Source organism: Eptatretus burgeri, chromosome 9 (genome assembly GCF_056783735.1).
Source record: "Eptatretus burgeri isolate ZD-2024b chromosome 9, Ebu_testis_v1, whole genome shotgun sequence".
Taxonomy (NCBI): Eukaryota; Metazoa; Chordata; class Myxini; order Myxiniformes; family Myxinidae; genus Eptatretus; species Eptatretus burgeri.
Window position 1 is genome coordinate 9,788,293 of NC_140969.1, and position 20,151 is coordinate 9,808,443.

At 42.9% G+C, this 20,151-nt stretch overlaps 1 protein-coding gene across 1 annotated transcript in view; it reads left to right on the forward strand.

Moving 5' to 3' along the window:
* LOC147019506 (uncharacterized) overlaps window positions 1–20,151 on the forward strand; it is a 51,075-nt gene that overhangs the window by 17,673 nt on the left and 13,251 nt on the right. The gene's annotated exons all lie outside the window — the stretch shown is intronic.

Here is a 20,151-nt window from a genome sequence, read left to right on the forward strand (position 1 = left end):
GGTGATGTGTGACGAGCTGTGTGTTTCCATCATGCCTGTGCTCGACTTAACTCTCAGTGAACGAATTGTTAATCTCCAAAGTGGTTGTTAATGCGTGGAGCCGATCATGATCAGGTTGATAAAAACTCATCACGATTGTGTGTTTGGATAGAATTCCTTTGAGCCCTTTAAATCAACCCGGACGGACCATCGTACGAGAGGACTCCGCAATGGAAATCGAAGAATCGACAGACCCGAAGGACGAGGTGAAGACGCGTGAGTTTTGCCGGCAGGACTAGGACACTGGGTGGTGGACAAATAACTCGATGTGGGAATTGGAGTTAGACATTATTGTATGTGATGGTGAACTTCATTTGACTTTGTATCTGTTTGGTTTAAATACAAGTTTCCAAAACGTTATGCTGTTGATGTGATCATTGTAATGCCACTCAGAAGTCACAGACACCAACTGATAGATTATATTTGAGGTGGAAGCTGACCTGTACATTCGTCCAGACTCGTGAAGTTCAAAGCTTGGTTGTCGACGTTGGTGGGTGCACTGAGTCTGGCACCATGAACAACATTTGTACACCAAAGGGAAGGAAACCCTGAATGTGTGCTCGTATCTTCCTTCCATGACACTTTTTAATCATCAGATATGCATCGGACAACTCGTCTTGATCAATTTCCTCTTGATCTTCTCTATCAGTTGATTCTTCATCACTGTCACTTTGAATGATATCAGCTACTATACAATATCTATCGGTCTATCAGGGAGGATGATGCCTTCAGACCAGACTGGCTCAAGTGTCTGTGTCAGCTTTCTAGCTATGTTCCTGGACAAGAGGAAGAAAGGGGACATTCACGTGTGCAAGCTTCCACTGTGCCTCGCGGTAATTGGCCGGTTTGATAATGGGGAATTAATGGCTTCCAGCATGGCGGTAGTTTACTGAGATCCACTTTCGCCATCTTTGAGATCTAGCCAATTCTGTCTCCCACCATCTTGTGGAGCATCAGCTTCCACACCTTGACCACATCCTTTATTCTGAATTGATAACAGAAACACTTCAGTTAATCTGGTTGGGCACTGCAGAATGCATGATAATCATATCAATTATACAACATATTCAATCTGATAGCAGGTATTCGTAATCAGATGTTTTTTTTAAAGCAAATAAGCAGTTAAATTCTGCTTGTATGATTAATTGCAATAACTATATTTAACTTTAATGCAATGCACGTTCATTAAAGCTACATTTACAATATATAACCGACGTTCTTCGCTTGGGTATCCATACATGACGCATGTGAAGGCCTCCAGTTTATCCACCGACGCCTTGACAGTCCACATCTCACCTCCCCCTCGTTGTCCTCCTCCTCCTTTGTATGCAGCACAAGGCTGCAGGTAGCATCATTGGTTGAGGGCGCAGCTATGCCGCTGATGCAATGCCCCGATTACCATTACACTGGCACTTATTTTAACGACCTTGGAAGGATGACAGGCTGAGTCAACCCCACCTGGTGTTTCGTCAACGGAAAAGCAAGGGCTCAAACTCAGGACCCGAAGATTCTAAGACAACACCAGGCCACATCTCACCCAGCAACATGAACAACTCTTGATATATTGATATCTTTTGCAATTTCTTCACTGGATTCACTTTCCCTTCCCTCAAAAAGCACCATTGCAATCTCCTCCAACATGCACATAGATCCCGAGGAGAACCTTGCGGCACACAGGACCGAGATCGTGAGCAAGCTCTGTGATGTTGATTACACGCCTGTGCTCACCAACACCTGTATCAAGCAGTGCAATCAGAGGCTCAAACCTGTGAGCATCGTGTAAACTGCAGAGTGATAAAGAAGAGGTCACTGTGAGGACTTCAAACCACAGCGAGTTCGAACCTGTTATCTTAAATATTAAATAGGTTGATGACTTCTGCAGTCGGTCTCCTCATGAAATGATTTGAGTGCTTCACTCTCCTTCTTCTGTCCTGTATCATTGACAGCAGTCAATTTGAATATCTTGCCATCAACAATGATTGTGAAAGATTTGATTAGTAGCTTCTGAGCAACTCTAGATTTGCAACAGCAGTCAAAAAAAACTACGTTTTATTCTCATCATTCTGCAGGAAGACTTTGAAGTCTGCCGGCTTCCAAGTATTTTTGCCGTCCAGAAGCAATTTCTCACTGCAGCCACAACAAAGCCTTTCATGACTCTCAGGACTGTTTTCAAGACATCTCTGTTGAGAAAATCATATGACGTTTGCTGCTGATGTGATCCAGCAATTTCAGTTCATATACTGTACTGTCAGACCCCACTGTTCAGGTCAGGTCATATTAGATCTGTGACTTGGTGCAGGTATCATGTAAACCTGCACTAACCTGTTCCATGGTCGGGTTGTCAGCGACTAAACTGTCTCCCCGCCAAGTTTCTTGGTGAGGAGGGTGGACGATATGGACACCCAGCAGGATGAAGAACAAAACCTGTCAAAGGGCGGATGAGCTCCTTGTGAGCCAACGGCCATCCATATCTAGTACCCAACTGTGTCTGCGGGCATCCTCCTACACTTGGTTACTTTTTATTAGGAGATTGGTGGCAGGATTTGTGCTCTGGCTACCGTAAAACCCTTCATTCTGCAAAACATACTAAATGCTTTAAAAACTAAACCTCTGAAAACCCACTCCATAGCAATACCTCCTGTGCAGTTACCCTTCGCAGGGCAGCTCACCAGATGATGGGATTGGGGCAAACCCTTCGGGACCCACAATCTTTGATGATGGGAGGGAAACCATGGGGTAACCTTCCTGGGTCAGATTGCGGTAGTGTGTGCTGGGGTGGTACTGAAGTGTCGTCCACCAGACGGCGGTCTCCTTGTGTTAACCTGAGGTGGTCCTTTCGGTTGTGTGCCTGGAATGTCCTCTCCATAAGAGAGGATGATCACCTGTCTCTTATCTGAGCTCAAGCGTTTGGACATCGGTATTGCAGCATTCTCTGAGGTTCGGAGACCGGATTGCGGCGAGATCATGGTAGGTGGTTACACCTACTATTGGTCTGGTCGCTCTAATGGTTACCATTCCTGAGGAGTTGCTGTAGCTGTGTCCAATAAGCTGACTCCAATGATAATTGAGGCAACATCAGTCAACGAGCGTATTATGATTCTAAGGATTCATCACTCCTTGGGTGTCATTTCCCTCGTCTCTGCATATGCTCAGACTGAGGTGAGTGATCTCACCGTGAAGGACGTATTCTATGTCACACTCGAGTCTGTGGTTGATCAGTGCCCCAGGCGAGATATTCTTCTCGTCTTGGGGGATTTCAATGCATCGACTGGAACTGATAGGGGTGGTTATGAGACGTGTTGGTCCCCATGGGTCTGGAACTATGAACCTGAATCGCACTAAGTTCCTTGACTTTACAACAAGTCATGGACTTAGGGTGGCTGGTTCATGGTTTCAGCGCCCACAGGCTCATCAATGGACTTGGTTCTCCAACGCTGGTGGTGTGACAAATTTGATTGAGCATGTGCTCATTAATGGTCGTTGGAGGATGATCCAGAATTGCAGGGTCTACCGGAGTGCTCAGTTCCTCAATATTGACCCCAGGCTTGTTGTAGCAACTCTGAAGTTGCAGCTTAAATCCAGGAGAATGGTACCATCCCAGCCTTGGCTGGTTGTTGGCCAGCTCAAGGATGAGAGGGTTGCTGAGGAGGTTGCGAACAGGCTGAGTGGAGATTTGGGGGAGTCTGTGTGCTTCAATGGATCCTGAAGAGTTGTGGAATGCTTTAAAGACCACCGTCCTTGATGTTGCCGGTGGATGTCTTGGAACTCACCAGAGGGTAAAGAAGAATTTTGTCTCTCAAGGGACGCTGGATACCATTGACCAGAGTTGCAGGGCCAGGCTGAATGGCAGAGCTGAGCTGTTCAGGGAGCTGAGGCGTAAAACTGCACATGCACGAAGGGTGGACAAGGAGGCCTATATGTGAGGAATCTGTGAGGGGGTTGAGCATCACCTGTGGTCAAGTGATTCTCCTCCTGCTTACAGGGGAATTCGCGCATTGCATTCCTCCAAACCCATCCTCGGTGTACTGCAGTTAGAGCAGAGAGTGGAGGGCTCTTTACAGAGGAGTCCGAAGTGAAGGCCCGCTGGGCTGGTTACTTTGAGTGGCTGTCCCAGGCTGATCCACCAGCTGTCGAGTTGGATGCCGGGGACCTTGTAATCCCTATCACTGACCCTCCAATAAACTGTGGTCCACCTTCGTTTGTTGAAACACAGGCTGCGGTGAACCAGTTGAAATGGGGTGAAGCTCCTGGGATCTGTGTAATCCATGCTGAACTTCTCAAGGCTGGTCGGAATGCTGTACTCATGTCATTGTATGCAGTTCTATGCTCTCCTTGGAACACAGGCATCATCCCAACTGACTGCAAGAGGGGTCTTGTTGTCCCTCTCTGAAAAGGTAAGGGTGAACGCTAGAACTGTAACAACGACTGAGGAGTGACGCTGCTCTTGGTGCCAGGCAAGGTCTTTGGTCAGATAATTATTGATAGGGTTCACCACCATCTGCTTGAGCACCAGCATCCAGACCAGTCAGGCTTTACACCAAAGCGGTTAATGATTGACCGTATCCTTGCTCTTCGGGTCCTCACCGAACGCAGACGAGAGTTTCGGCAGGGGCTGCTTGCAACCGATGTTGATCTCTGTAATGCGCTTGATACGGTGAATCGAGATGCCCTCGGCAGGATTCTTGGTCTTCATGGGGTGCCACCAAAACTGATCAATCTGATGTCTGAACTCTACTCTGGTACTGAGAGTGCTGTGAGATGTGGTGGTACCATCTCTGACCTTTATTTCGCAGATTATGCAGTCATCTTTGCGGAGACTCGTGATATCCTGTTGGGGGCCCTCAAGGTGCTGAATAAGGAGTCTGAGCCACTGGGATTACATGTTTCCTTGGTCAAAACTAAGATCCAGGCTTTCAGACATATTGGATGCTGCGATCTTGTCTGTGCCTGTTTGTGGTGAGCATGTTGAGGTCATGGAGAGATTCACTTACCTTGGCAGTGATATTCATGTCTTTGCTGGCTGTGAGCCAGAGGTCAATAGATGTCTGGGTCAGGCCTGGGGAGTCATGGATTCACTGGATCATGGGGTTGTCCAACGCTGAAGAGTTGTGGAATGCTTTAAAGACCACCGTCCTTGATGTTGCTGGTGGATGTCTTGGAACTCACCATTGGGCGAAGACCACCGCGCTGCCGGTACCTGTGCGGGAGTAAGAAAGTCCGAGTCTTTAAGTCGTTGATGCTTCCAGTCTTGCTCTATGGATGTGAGACTTCGACTCTGATGAGGGATCTGAGATGGAGACTTTACTCCTTTGGTACCAGGTCTCTTTGGAGAATCCTTGGCTCTCGCTGGTTGGACTTTGTGTCTAATGAGCGGTTGCTGAAGGCCCAGTCACACCTTGACGTTTTCGCCAGCTTATGCCGATTTTTGGAAAATTTGTCTAAAACGCTGGTACACGTCGAATACGTTATGAGTAACGTGGGTCGACGTGTGTCAACGATCGCATATCGTGCGTACAACTTATTCCCATCGCATGCGTAGCGTGTGTCATACGGCAAGTACGTCATAAAATTTTCAACATGTTTAAAATTACAAGACATACTCCATTTAATACGACGTATGATAGCGTACTTTAGCGTTCTATTCACGCATACCAAACTTACCCATACCGTATTCGACGTGCGCCAGCGTTTTAGACGCATTTTTCAGAGGTCTGCATATGCTGGCAAGATCGCCAAAGTGTGACTGCGGTGTTGACACTTCCATTTCTGCGGCAGTTATGATTTGAATTGTTGTGCGGCAGCCTTTTAATAAGCTACGTCACGTCATCGTCGGCGATGCGTGCAGCTCGCTATGCATAGTTGGACTATCGTTGGGCATAGGTTGTGAAAGCCGACAACAGGTTCTGCATTCGTTGGTATAAGTTATCTATAACAACGAAACGTTCCGTGTCCGTTACTAATACGTTATGCATAAGACCAAGTCATTATGAATACGTCCGAATCTTAAAAAAAAAAAACATCAAAAGTTCAACGTAAGCCAGCGTTTTACATACATTTTAATACGTTGCCATTGCTGGCTAAAACGTCAAGGTGTGACTGGGCCTTGAGAGAGACTCAAATGAAATTTATTGTCTGCATAGTCCATGAGCGTCAACTCCGGCTGTATGGACATGTGGCTCGTTTTCCTGATGCTGATCCTACTCAGCAGATTCTCTCAGCGAGGGAGCCTCGTGAGTGGTTGAGGGCAATGGGCCGACCATGTGCCTTGTGGTTGCACCAGGTTGATCAGCATCTCAAGGAGATGGCGATGCACCAGGCATCTGCCTGAGGGCTGGTGAGACGGAGGACCCTGCAGTATTGGCAGAAAGTGGACGCAGCCACGCGGTGCTCTGGCGCATGCTCCATACCTGACCTAACCTGACCCGCTATTCGTGGGGGATACGTTCCTGGAAAATGCTGTGAATAGCGGGGCATTGTTTCAATTGAGAAAGGAGAAATGGGGATACGTTCCCGGTGGTTCGTGATTCATGAGGGAAAATCCAAAATGCCGTCAAAAAGTGCGAAAAACCATGAATACGCTCTCAAATAACCGTGATTCCACCTGCAAAAAAACGCAACAAAACCCACGAATATACGAAGCACTTGGCCATGAATGTCAAAGCAGGTCACATTTTATACACCGCGAATATGCGGGGTGGGTGACTGGTGAATCTGCGGATAGCAGGGTCCGACAGTACTTAAATATCAGAGGAACAACCATCGGTGCATGTAAGAAAGCATCGCCATCTTCAATGAAGAGCGTCTCGGAGTTGTGTGGGAAGCGAGTGAAAGTTTCATCATCTGCGAGGTAGTATACTAGAGTTGCTTAATTTGTTTTGAATAGGAAGCCATCTGATGTACTGAGGGCATTATGGATCATGGTGATTGAGTAGGAACTCTTCAAGGGAGATTGGTTAATCCAGCAACTGAGATTTCACCAACACTTGAAAGGCTACATCACCTTGTTCCTCATTCTTGAGAATGTTCCCTTGCATTATTTTCAGTTTAACATGCTTATTTGTTGTGTTTTTTCCCCCATGGTTTGCAACTTCATCTCCAGAAATCGTCTTTTATATCTTTACGCTCATTGCCATCAGGCTTTTGACCGCCCACAAATGAAAGCCATTTTTGCAGCCTTTCTCACTTCATCCGCTCTCGGAACGTCTTTCTCAACAGGAAGAGAAACAAACGCACACGAGGAAATATTGTGGAGCTTGTCCTGTCTGTCATGTGGATTGGGTTCATCCATTTTTTTTTTATAGCCTCCATTGTTCGCTGGATAGCTTCTTCAGTACGACAATTTCAGCCTCGTCTCGCTCTCTGTGCTGTCCATGATTGGGGTTGCCCTCATCACCTATCATCCTAGCCATCTATGAGGTAACTTCGTGGAATTTAGAATGCTTCATGAATATCTCCTCCATTGTCTTGTAAACGGCACACAGATTCCCTGGAATCAGAGATCTTGCAACTGATATGGCAAGTTTATGCAACCCTTCCTCAGTAATTCCTTTCTGCTAGGATGTGCCTAATCAAGAATAAGGAGAATGATGTAAAACCATGCAAGGAAGCGTATGTAGCTTTAACTACCGAAGGCGAAAAAGAGATCTGCCAATTCCTCCATTGTTTTGTGACATTGAGGGGAGCTGTTCTTGATAGCATAAATCAGGAAAAAAAACGAGTCATGCATCATCTCGGAAAGACATCCAGAGCTTGCCAGTCTTCCCCAGTCGACCATCCTACACTTGAAAAAGAAAAAAATTGGAAAAGAAGCCCAAACAATGAACAGCCGTCTTAATGGCCCTCAGAGTTGCAGCATACTTTACAGTATCGTTCCTATTGTTGAAAATGAACCAGACAGTTCTTTGTCAGATCTGAACATACCATAGATTGGACACTGGAGACTAGCCTTGAATGACACTGCCTTTCAATACATTTTAACTTTACCTGTTTTCCTGCCATGTACCAGATCAATGATATAACCAGTGGGCCAGCTGACTCCCTTTGCCCCTTGATGACTATATTGGACATAATTAGAAGGTCCCCTTGTGCCCCCCCTCTCCCACACCACACACAGTGAAGACGGGATTTTGCAATTGTGTGTGCATGCATGTGTGAGTGCACGCGCAGGTCATAACTTTTTTACCATTTGAGCTTTTGTCATCATATTTTAAACGAACCTTTATTATGAGAATCTGGAGAGCACAAATGAATAAAATGTACAATTTATGTTTAACTGTCGTTTTTGTCAAGTTTAGTTGGAGTACAAAGCGGACTTGGGTGGGCTTTGCATTTTGAGATGCTTTCTAGTTGAAAGCTGCAATGGATTGACAAATATCGGATAAAATGCTTTAAATTGCAATTGCATCATTTTAAAAAGCAATATTGTATTCTGCATTGTTGTGTTGCATTTTTCCCTGCTAGGGTGGTAGGATACCTTGGTGTGCTCACCTCTGAGTCTTTTAATTCTTACCTCCATCTACCCCTAAATTCAATTTCCAGTTTGGTGTTTCATCAATGGCTATTGCATTCTATGGCACGCCATCTTTTGTAGCAGAGGCTTAAATCCTGCAGATGCATAATATCCCATAGTAACTTGCTTAAATGTGAGCCGTTTGGTCAGCATGAAAACAACCTTACACTCTCGAGATTGAACCGAATAGGGATGTTAATTGCAATTGCAGATGCAATGAAGAAATGCAATTTGATATTTATACTGCTGTGTCCTATAGGTTTTTTTTTAGAGGTAAAAAGGAAGAAAATACAAAACAATACCCAGATAGATAGAAAAACATGCATGATCGAACAAATTTCTTCGGCCTCAAATGATTGTTGGAAAGAACTGGATATTTATAGCTCACATATCGTATTATTTTTACTTCTCGAAATTGAGTATTGTGAATTGTGTGAAACATTTGGCAATTTTGCTACAACAGCAGCAATGCACTCCATAGCTCATTTGAAATACCAATATGTGTCCTTCATGGATAACCAGAAGGCCAGCACTGCAGACAGATGGAATCTTTCAGTGGCTGGAGAAAAAAATCCTTTGTGTTCAATTGGCTTTTATCTGAACAGAGAAGTGAAAAATCTGTTTCACATTTTTTTATTTAGCATTTGAGTTCTGGAGTTTCAAAAACAATATTCGAGCTTGAAGGTTACGATTTAAAAAGAAGCATCGAGCGCAATTATCAGGCTTTTTGACTCGGCTTCTTCACAGCCATAAGTACATTGTATTTTTGAAAGTCTTTATGATCTGTCCGATTGTTTTCACAACTCCCAAGACATTTGAGACAACAAGGTTGTTTTGAAAGCAAACATTCATATGGAATGAAACTTCGTTTTTCTTTTTGAAAGGGGACCTTTAACATGTTTTCAGATGTGTTTTTGATCTACTGCTTTGTTCCGGTAAGAGTTAATTCCACAAATGTGTTGATTTACAATGTGGCAATTGGCTAAAGGAATTAGAAAAAAAATAAACTGATAATGAATGAATCCATTTAAAGATAACATTAAGTGTGAATTGCAGTGTGACAAAATAGGTCCTAATTATCGTTACTTTCTCAACCATCGAAGTTTGGGCATACCATTGCTTTTATAGTGGAGTGCTTAAAAACAATGAGAATAGGGCTGAAAGAATTTGGTAATGAAAAGGGATAAATAACAAGTGTTGCCTCTTTCATTTTCTCCTTTATCTATTTTACATTGTCCTCTATTTAGTTCAATTGACTGGAACATTCACAAAAGTTGATGTGAAATGTATCTCATGATTTACTGGTATTCACTTCTCAATATCTAGATCTCGATATGCAGCCATGCCTGACATTGGCAACGTTGTCCCCCCCCCCCTTTTAATTGTGCATGGAAAACATGCGGAGTATTTTCAATGCTACTTTTTACCCCGCACACGCCCAGCATAAAGCGGGGTGAAGTAATTGGTTCATTTGCGTCCGTCTGTCTATAAATGTCAGTTTGATCAAGCAACAAGTTAATTTCAATTGGATGTTATATTGTAAACACGAATCGGAAAACGAACCTCAAGTTTTGCAGTACTTTGGTTCTGAATTTATCCCAATTGCATATGCGTAGATAGGAGGCAGAAAACTTTTTTTTGTAACTCTTTCTGCCTGTCTTGCAGAATCATTCCGATCAGGAAACTTACTGTTTTATCGACATCAAAAAGGAAAATCATTCCAATCAGGAAACTTACTGTTTTTAAGGATGTCACAAAGGAAAATCATTCCAAGAATGAAACTTAATGTTTTTAAGTATGTCATAAAGGAAAATCATTCCAATCAGGAAATTACTGTTTTTAAGGATGTCATAAAGGAAAATCATTCCAATCAGGAAACTTACTGTTTTTAAGGATGTCATGAAGGAAAATCATTCCAATCAGGAAACTTACTGTTTTAAAGGACGTCAAAAAAGAAAATCATTCCAATCAGGAAACTTACAATTTTTAAGGATGTCATAAAGGAAAATCATTCCAATCAGGAAATTTACTGTTTTTAAGGATGTCAAAAAGGAAAATCATTCCAATCATGAAATCTTACTGTTTTTAAGGACATCAAAAAGGAAAATCATTCCAATCAGGAAACTTGCTGTTTTTAAGGATGTCATGAAGGAAAATCATTCCAATCATAAAACTAGCTGTTTTTAAGGATGTTATACAGGGCACGAATAACTAATGTAACGTGTTCGATAAAGTGGTGCAATAGCCACTGCGTCGATGCGAAAATGGCGAAAATTCCAGAATTAATTTATTTATGCAACTTTTGCAATCTTTATTTTATTTCAATTTAATTACAAACTTGAACACTGGAGAACACAAATCGCCTTCTTATCACTTCCAAGAACCGACAGTTTTGCAGTACTTGGACATGTTAAATAAGGTGGTGTGCTTCCTAAGAATGCTTCAATCATGCAAAACTTCTGGAATTTTTTAAACGATCTTTAAAATCATTATTTTGAAAATTGAAATTGAGGTATACACCTGAACACTGCATGGGATATCGTGTTCTACGAACACACTCGTTATTTTTGTGGAAACTGTGACGATAATCATTTTTACAAATGAGGCACAACATTTCCTTCATACTTGAGCAAAAGGCCTAGAATATTATATTATACCCATATATCTTTCAAACAGGTGTTGGAGGAATATTCAACTTAACTTTCACCTGTTGACCTATATGGTTGCTTTTTACTTTGTCCTACATGTATTTCGGTGTTACGCTTATTTGAAAACAAAGTTGTTGGCATCAAAAACTATTGGTGAGCAGGAACAATTTTGTTTTATATATATATATATATATATATATATATATATATATATATATATATATATATATATATATATATATATATATATATATATATATATATGTATATATATATATATATATGTATATATATATGTATATATATATATATATGTATATATATATATATATATATATATATATATATCCTTGCTTTTTACTTCTGCCACCAAAGGTGGATGGGGGTTATGTTTTCATCCCTGTCAGTCTGTCTCGTCATTTTATAAAGCAAATGCAGTAGACGGATTTGGACGAAATTTGGTGGACATGTTGGGTGTGTGACAAAAACGAATTTATTTGCCTTTTATTTGGTGACGATCGAGATCTGGAAACGAGAATATGCTTTTTAAATTTAAGTGATTAATTATTCATAATTGAGAGATGGGGCTAAAAATGATATATAGCACAATATCTCAAATTTATGGACGGATTTGGACGAAACTTGGTGGACGAGTTAGGGAGGTATCAAAACAAGCCGATTAGGTTTTGGTTAAGGTATGGAATCAGATTCGGCCTATTAATGGGATACAATACGGAAACTCTTCAGGCTGGCAGAGGTATGCACTCCACAGAGTGCTGTTCTAGTCTCTTTCTTTCTTTGTTTTTGTATTATGTTTATACTCTCAAGGAAGGTTTTGAATAACAACCATAAACGGTTCAAGTATCTTTTTACCTTCTCGGCACTTGCACTTTGGTGAACTGGTCCTTTGTTTTAAAGCGATTTCACAGGTGAAATCATAACGGATTGCGCTTAAGTGGCAAGAGCAGTCCACACATTGATCTTGCTTCACTATATAAGTTGGGATTACTGTGGAAAGACATATTTTGTGTGCCCATGCTGCATAAAAAAAAATTGATTCTCAGTAATTCCATCAGAATGTTTTGTACTTTCTCCTGGGCTCCGGCAACTGGTGCACTTTCACGGAAGTTTGTTTTGAAAGTGAATGAAACACGAATGGGCTTGTTTGCAAGGAGCTGTAGTGTCTGCAGAGAATAAGGAATGTCATCATAAAGAATAGTGTTTCATATTAATGCCCCTTTTTGTGGTGCTTAAATGACTTTTGCATTTTTCATCAGTGAATAGTTTCACGAATTTTGAGGTCACACTCAAGAAAAATACCCGTTAATACTCAACAAATTACAAGCCTGTCTATGCTCTGGATTTCAGTCCAGATGTCATGGTATCAGCACTTGCTCTTGTTGCAAATTAACAAGATATGTCGGGTGGTTAGGCTTGAAAGCCTTGATTTATGGCGAGCGCTTTTCCATTTAGGCAGGCCAAATTGAAATCCGCATGTGCAGACACGGCTAGCTTCCACAACTCCTCCAGGAAACGCGATTCTCAGGCTGTTGGCAGATGGCTATACGGAGGAGTGCTAAGGTCACAAAACTTCACACTGATAAGCTAAAGGTTATGACAGCCAGCGGCACTAAAAAGTGTTCCTATATATTCTTGCATGTTGTATCAACCAAAGTGGATGGCACATACATGATGCTGATATATTGAATGATATTTTACATAGGTGTACTGTAAGTCCATTATGATTTCACCAGGTTCTTGCCAGATGGGAAGATCCGTGGATGAAATTGAATGCTTGAAGGTTGAGGATGTCATTCAGTTTCATTGATTTTGGAATTGAAATGGATGCCGTTACAACATTCGTATGCTAACAACAACACGGTTAATGTTACGACAAAAAGGAAAAAATACATTTCACGTTAAACATCGAAGTTTAATTATGTCCGTGCTTACAATGTAGCAGGATTAGTTGAATAATGGCAGTCGTAATCTTTTTTTTATTTTTATTTTTGCATCTTTGTGGTTATAACTCAGTTTTCATTAATGTTTGCGTCATCTGATTTTATCTGATATGCAGCAGGCTCATCATTTTAGAGCCTAATAGGGCTTCTCCAGGGACTATAGGTCAGAGGTCTTTATGAAGTGAGGTGGTCAACACTACACTTAAATCCTACATATAATTTGGAATTTGATTTAGGTACTAGCCTACATGTGGCATGTTACATTCAGAAAGTCCTCATAACTGGATACTCATTGCCACTAAAGAGCCATGGCTTTTTGTTCATTATACAATTGAAGGTGTGCTTGTTGTTTGACATTAGTTTGATTATATCTGACTTTTTTTTGTTTGTTTTGAAGAGTAATTCAGAAAATTAGAATTGTATTCCAGCAAAGTGGTTGGAGCATCCCCTGTGAGCCTGAGGGGGTGGTGGTTCAAAATCCCTGCCTTGTCATAACAGAGATTTAAGAAATGGTATGTGCTGCTTGCCTCCTTACTTGACACTCAGAATTTCAAAAATATAGAGCAATGACAAACAGCCATAGGTTGGCAATCATTTTACAGGCTATTATTTTAAAAAGATTTAATTGTGATTGGTTAACGTTACCTTTGCTGTTCTTCCATGAGCCTCAACTTTGTATACAGAAAAATATGTTTCCAGATTCCAGATAAAGGGAGTCACAACAACAATAACTGCAACAACAACACCAATGGCAGCAAAAACAACATGACCAGTGGAAAAACAACATTTTATAACTGGAGAAAAAGGGAGGAAAGGATCACAGAAAGGAACAAGGTGTAAGGTTGTGTTCCTTTGGGACTTCTCTTCAGCGGCCACACTTTGTTTCCAGTAGTGCGTTCTATTTAAATCTGACATCCACAGTGAAGAAGAGATCGGGGGTCTTTTTTGTGTGAACCGGTGAAGGTTCAAAGACTCATCTATTCCTTTTCTATGACGGCTCAACTTTAACCTGCTGTGCACTGGTCCATGGAGGAAATTCAACTTGTCCTCGTATACATTAATTATATACCCTTTGAGGTATTCTTCTTCACTGAACTCCCTTGATTCTCCATAGTACCTGCCTGTTGGTCATTGCACTTCTGATATCTCAGTGACAATATAATCAATGCTCCTTGGATTACCCCGGTGGTGCTATTTTGGTGATTCACATGCCATTTTGAGACGGTGATCGGCGTGTTGACCGGTGCTTAATTTCAGAGCTCATCATACCTCAAATCTCTCCTGTCCATCAATGAATCGTCCTTTTCAGCTTGGGGTTCCCTTCTTCATTAGCAGTTGTACAGCTACAATGGCTGAATGGGGTTCTTCACTCTCCTTCAGTGATTTGGGGATTCACCTTCTGAGGACTTATTGAACGTGACTGCCAGTATCTGCTTCACCATTTGTGCACACACTATGAACTTTGACTGGACTAACAGCGCTCGCCACCAACCTTTCCTCCATTTATGGTCCTCTGGGTTTAATGTGCGAACTGCTTGATTAAGCTGAGTTTCCATAACGTTCATACTTCTTTAATTTGGGATTCTTTGGCAAATCATTTATTGCTGCATTTGATTCATATTGTTACGGCTGTGGAAATTCGCAAACCACCATTCAGGGCCCGTAGGTGAGATAACTCTAAGTACATGTGTAGTTAGCCCCAAACCTGTTGTTTAGAGGGAATTTATGTGATTCATTTGGGCTGCGACGCTTTGAGATAGCCGTTTTTCTGTTCTATCTTTATTTTGAACCAACCACGTCTCAACTGCCATCACACAACAACCACCTCAACCACCACGCCAGCTATCGTCACCAACTACAACCACGCTCCAACCCTCAGACAACAACAACAACGCCAACAGCCATGACCTTTACCTTCACAACTGAAGCCCGCAAACATCTCATCACAGTCATTCCCAAACGGCACCATAACCATCAAACCACCACCGATAAACCCTCCACCACCCTCACCTCTCTCCTTCTATGGCCATTCCTGCACCACCTGTGAACACTGAGCGTCGGGCTGTCTTGGGCTCGTTCAGCGATACGCACAGAGCCGCGAGCGCAAATAGCGGCCTTTCTGAGGGAGAATTCGGATCAAGGACGCGACACGCCCACTTCTGATCCATCCAATCAGCAAGCGCGGAGCGGCTTGGCCCCGCCTCCAGGCGCGTCTGTGTGAAATCGATAGATGCAAATTCTAGGATCACGGGAGGTTCACGCCCACTTTCCCTCCATCCAATTGGCGAGCGTGGCTCCGCCCCCGAGGTCATCCTGATCTGGATATTTGCATATTGTTTTCTCCTGCCAGCCTATAAAACGACGAGCGCAAGGCAAATCGTGGCAGAGTATGGCAGTAGCAGTGTGTGTCGGCAGAAAGAGTGAGTCGAGTCGTCGATGTAGCAGAGAGTGGAGTCGGGTGGCGAAGTCATCGGTGTGGCATCGAGTTGGGTTCTGCCGTCGGCTGAGGAGAGTTGCGAGAAGAGGCAAAGGAGCTCGGGTCCGAAGCCAGAAGGACGGCGGTCGGCGACGAGGTCGCGGTGTGAGATCGCTCGTCGCGGGACCCAAGCCAGCCAGCCATTCTCCTCCCCCAGGGCATCAACAATTCCCCCTTTCCCCCGCGCTGAGATAGTGCAAAAAGGGGGCCCCGTTCCCACCCCACTCCAAACGTCATGCCAATAAAACCCGCCAAGGAGCACGGAGTCGGGGCACAGCCACGCGGCTACATCTGCGGCTCGTCCGCCAACGCGTCACGAGGACGTGGGTAGGACCCCCCACCCCCGGTCTCACGGGCCTGGCCGCTCCTTCAGGTCACACGCGCATATTGGCCTACAGGCCCGTCTGCTCCCTTGTCTATGAGGGTGGCTTCTTTCCTTTGCTTTTGAGTAAATGTGTGTTGGCGCCGTCTGTAAAGTAGAACTGTATAAGTGTTGCCGTGTGTGCCCGTAGTCGGTAGTAACTCTGCGTCATTGTTTCTTTTGTTTTAACTGCTATATGTGCATTTTGACTGTTGGCTGTATCTATGTGCTTTCCGTGTGTCGCGTAATAAATGTGCATTGTGTGAACTGTTTTCCCGTTTCGCTTCGTCTTTTCTTTATTGACCCTCCATCCTGCTTCACGTAAAGGGTTCGTAGTGGGCTAAATACGCCCGCTAATTAATCTGAACCATCCATGTCGGCGATAACACCGCTCGGTTATCCCGATAGTACGGAACGGGTCGCTTAAAGTGGCCCGTGTCCGGAGTCGACCTGCGGCGAGGTGCGATCGCCCAGTCGACCATTCGCGCAGGTACTTAGGTAGATCGAATTTGGCGAGCGACCCTATCCTGCGCGGATGGGCAATTGGCACGATCGTGGTGAGGTTAAACCCCCACCCGTCACTCGCTCCCGGCGTTGGTCCGAGAGGGTCACGACTGAATTGTCTGTCCGGTGGGCGACGTACCGCGATTCGAGTCACGTGGCCGTCCGCACGCCGGCAGGCGCGAATTCGCAACAATATTATTGTATGGCGTTGGCTTAACAGCTAAGATTGCTTGCTTAAGATATTAGGGTCTTGAGTTTGAGCCCCTGTCAGCTGTTGAATTAACACCAGGTGGGACTGACTCTGCCTGTCATCCTTCCGAGGTCGGAAAAATGAGTGCCAGCATGCTGGTATACTGTCGGAGTGGTGACCTGTCCAGGATCGTGTCCAATAGACAAGGAGACTGCTTAGGCAGCACCAATGCTCTGCACAGAGTATGGTCCCAATGGAATGAAATGGTAACAGGGGCATTGCATCAGCGACACAGCTGTGCCTCCATAGAATGATGCAGCTAAGCAACTACAGGCTGTACACAAACAACTACATTCATATTATTGTGCTTATGGTAGACATTAGGGATTATTTCATATTTCTTATAACGTTGCCCTTCCGTTTCCTGTCACTTGTGCCCTTGGTGCCGTTTTAAGGGTGAAAACAACATCAGTATCTTTATTTCTTATCTGCTGTGACACCCTCAGGGTTACTGGTGCACTAGTTTATCGTGCCCTGAGGTTGACATGTAACAATATGCCAAAATATTTGGTATCCTCCGAGAGTTACTGGCCAAAAGATTACAGCTTCTATTTCAAAGTTATGTTCTTGTTTTCACGTGGCTTCGATGACACTAAGTATGTATCTTGAAATATGAACTGAAAAGAATCAGGTTATTTACTTACCCTCAAGAAGAGGAAAAAGGATATTACATCTGCCAAGGTATGTTTCTTTCACATCTCTGGAAGGTCGGTGACCTCTGCCTTTTACTGCCTCTTCTCTAAATTGTACCATCTGCTCTCAGCTCTCTGATCCTCACCATAAACTCCAGGATGTATACATTCTTTCAGTAACGCCCCTCCTGGTTAACATTCCAAAATCCAGGATGATTACACACCTCGACTCTTATTCCTCATTCTCTTGTCCATGGAACCGCCTTCTCGAGGCTGTTCTTTCCCACAATTCCCTCCAGGTTTTCAAGCAGGCAGTGCACTGCTACCTCATGTCATCCCCGTTCTGACCCATGATTTTTATTACCCCCATTAATCCTAACCTAACCCAACTCCCCTTACTGGTTTCAGTGTTTCCTTTCCTTATCTCTCTTCCTTTGCTGTTTGTGTATTCCCTTGCCTGTTGTACCCAATACGGGACTTTTGAAATGACGTAATGCTCGGCGGAAATGCGCAGAAACTCCGAGAAACAGCGGTGGTTGGGGCATGTGAACTGCTGTCGTGCGTGTCACAGGGTTTGTGACTTGAAATGGCTCAAATCTTCTGAAAGAACCTGAAAATACTTGGAAAAGTACTTGTGCAGAGGTACACCCAGCTTTCTCTCAACGGAAGAGTTAGAGGGAGACACCGTATCTGCGTATCTGGTTTGGGTGCTTCTGAATACCAATGGAAAGGTCATGTCTGGGGCTTGTAAATGCATGGAGTAAGTTTAAAATGGTGAAAATTTCATATTTACTCCAATTAATCATGAAGGAGTAGGGGGAGCTGTGAGGACTTTTATAAATATCTTCTTTGTTTGGTTCCGGTACCACAAGAGAAAATGTATTCGATGTTTGCCTCTATGCATTGTTAAAAGCAGAAGTGTGTGCATGCGTGCGTGCGTGCGTGTGTGACTGCCGCACACTTGAATTAGAAATTTAACACCAGCGATGGAAGGTTGAAACTGCCCCAGCAAGGGCGTAGCCAGAGGTCCAAAAGCGATGAGGCGAAAAGAGGTGAACTTGGTTGACGTGACGGGGCGCGTAGCACAGTGTCACGAGCGCCAACGGCGTGAAGCCATTACGGCAAGGGGTCTGGGGGCCGCTCAAGGTTAACACCAGCGATGGAAGGTTGAAACTGCCCCAGCAAGGGCGTAGCCAGAGGTCCAAAAGCGATGAGGCGAAAAGAGGTGAACTTGGTTGACGTGACGGGGCGCGTAGCGCAGCGTCACGAGCGCCAACGGCGTGAAGCCATTACGGCAAGGGGTCTGGGGGCTGCTCAAGGTGCCCAGAAGCCAATGCATTTTTGATGCCCAGAAACATATTCTTGGCTAAGTTCAATGCTCAAAATTTTCAAATGTTAATGTTTATTTCAACCGCATTAAATGAACATGGGGGGGGGGGTATTGTCCTATTTAGGTATTGTGATAGGAGTGGAGATAAGAGTATTCAGAGCACTGCCAGGTAGCTTTGATAGTTTACTCCCCAGGGAGTTCAGATGGCCAGAGGGCTCAGGCCAGATCATATTTCAAGAAATGAGCAACGAGGCAACTGCCTTGTCTGCCTCAGCCTGGCTATGCCCTTGCCCAGTTCATGGAAGGAAGTCACTGAAAAGGCAGTGTGCGCAAAAGGCCTCGTTAGCATTCATACGTCATTTTGAAAGTCCCGTATTGTTGCTCCTCTACCTTGTCCGAGAGAATCTGACCGAGACCCCTTATCGCCTGTAAAAGTTTTTTTTCTCTTCTGATTCCTATTCTATAAGGTATTTATGATTTATTATTGGTGGGTGTGGTGATCTCATCTTTGGGCAATTTTTTTTTACTGACTTTTTTTCAAAATGGCCGCCAACCGAATATGATGTTTTACTAATTTCATACACATCCTGTGATATAGTGCATGTTTATTGTTGGTATCCACTGGTTGAACTATATATATATATATATATATATATATATATATATATATATATATATATATATATATATATATATATATATATATATATATATATATATATATATATATATATATATATATATATATATATACCCTGTGTCGTAAGAGGCGACCAGGGTTGCGTCAGGAAGGGCATCCGGCGTAAAACTTGTGCCAAATAATAACAGATGATCCGCTGTAGCGACCCCTAACGGGAGCAGCCGAAAGAAGAATATATATATATATATATATATATATATATATATATATATATATATATATATATATATATATATATATATATATATATATATATATATATATATAACCTACTGATTAGTAAATATGTTATTTGTCTTATTTAACATTGCTAAGTTAATTTTTTTCTATCCCAAATGGCACATAATCAGCAGTTTTCACATGTTTTTCTTAGCACAGTTTATGAGTGTTATGGTAATTCAATGAATCTACATCAATAGTTCTATTGATTTCATGATTATTCTTAAATTTATTTCAGGTGATATTGGAAATGCATGCCTTTCCTTTGGTGATAAATGACACTTCAACTATCATCAAATTATTTCATTATTTCATTCAGAATTCATCAATACATCATGAAGTGGATCAGAGACGGCGGATACGATAATAATAATATATATATATATATATATATATATATACATATATATATATATATATATATATATATTAATTTGTTGGTGGTTCTCTTTTCAGGTGATGGTCAGTGAATGATGGATGCAGATTCAGCAAACTGTATATTCAAGGATAAATACAACTGTG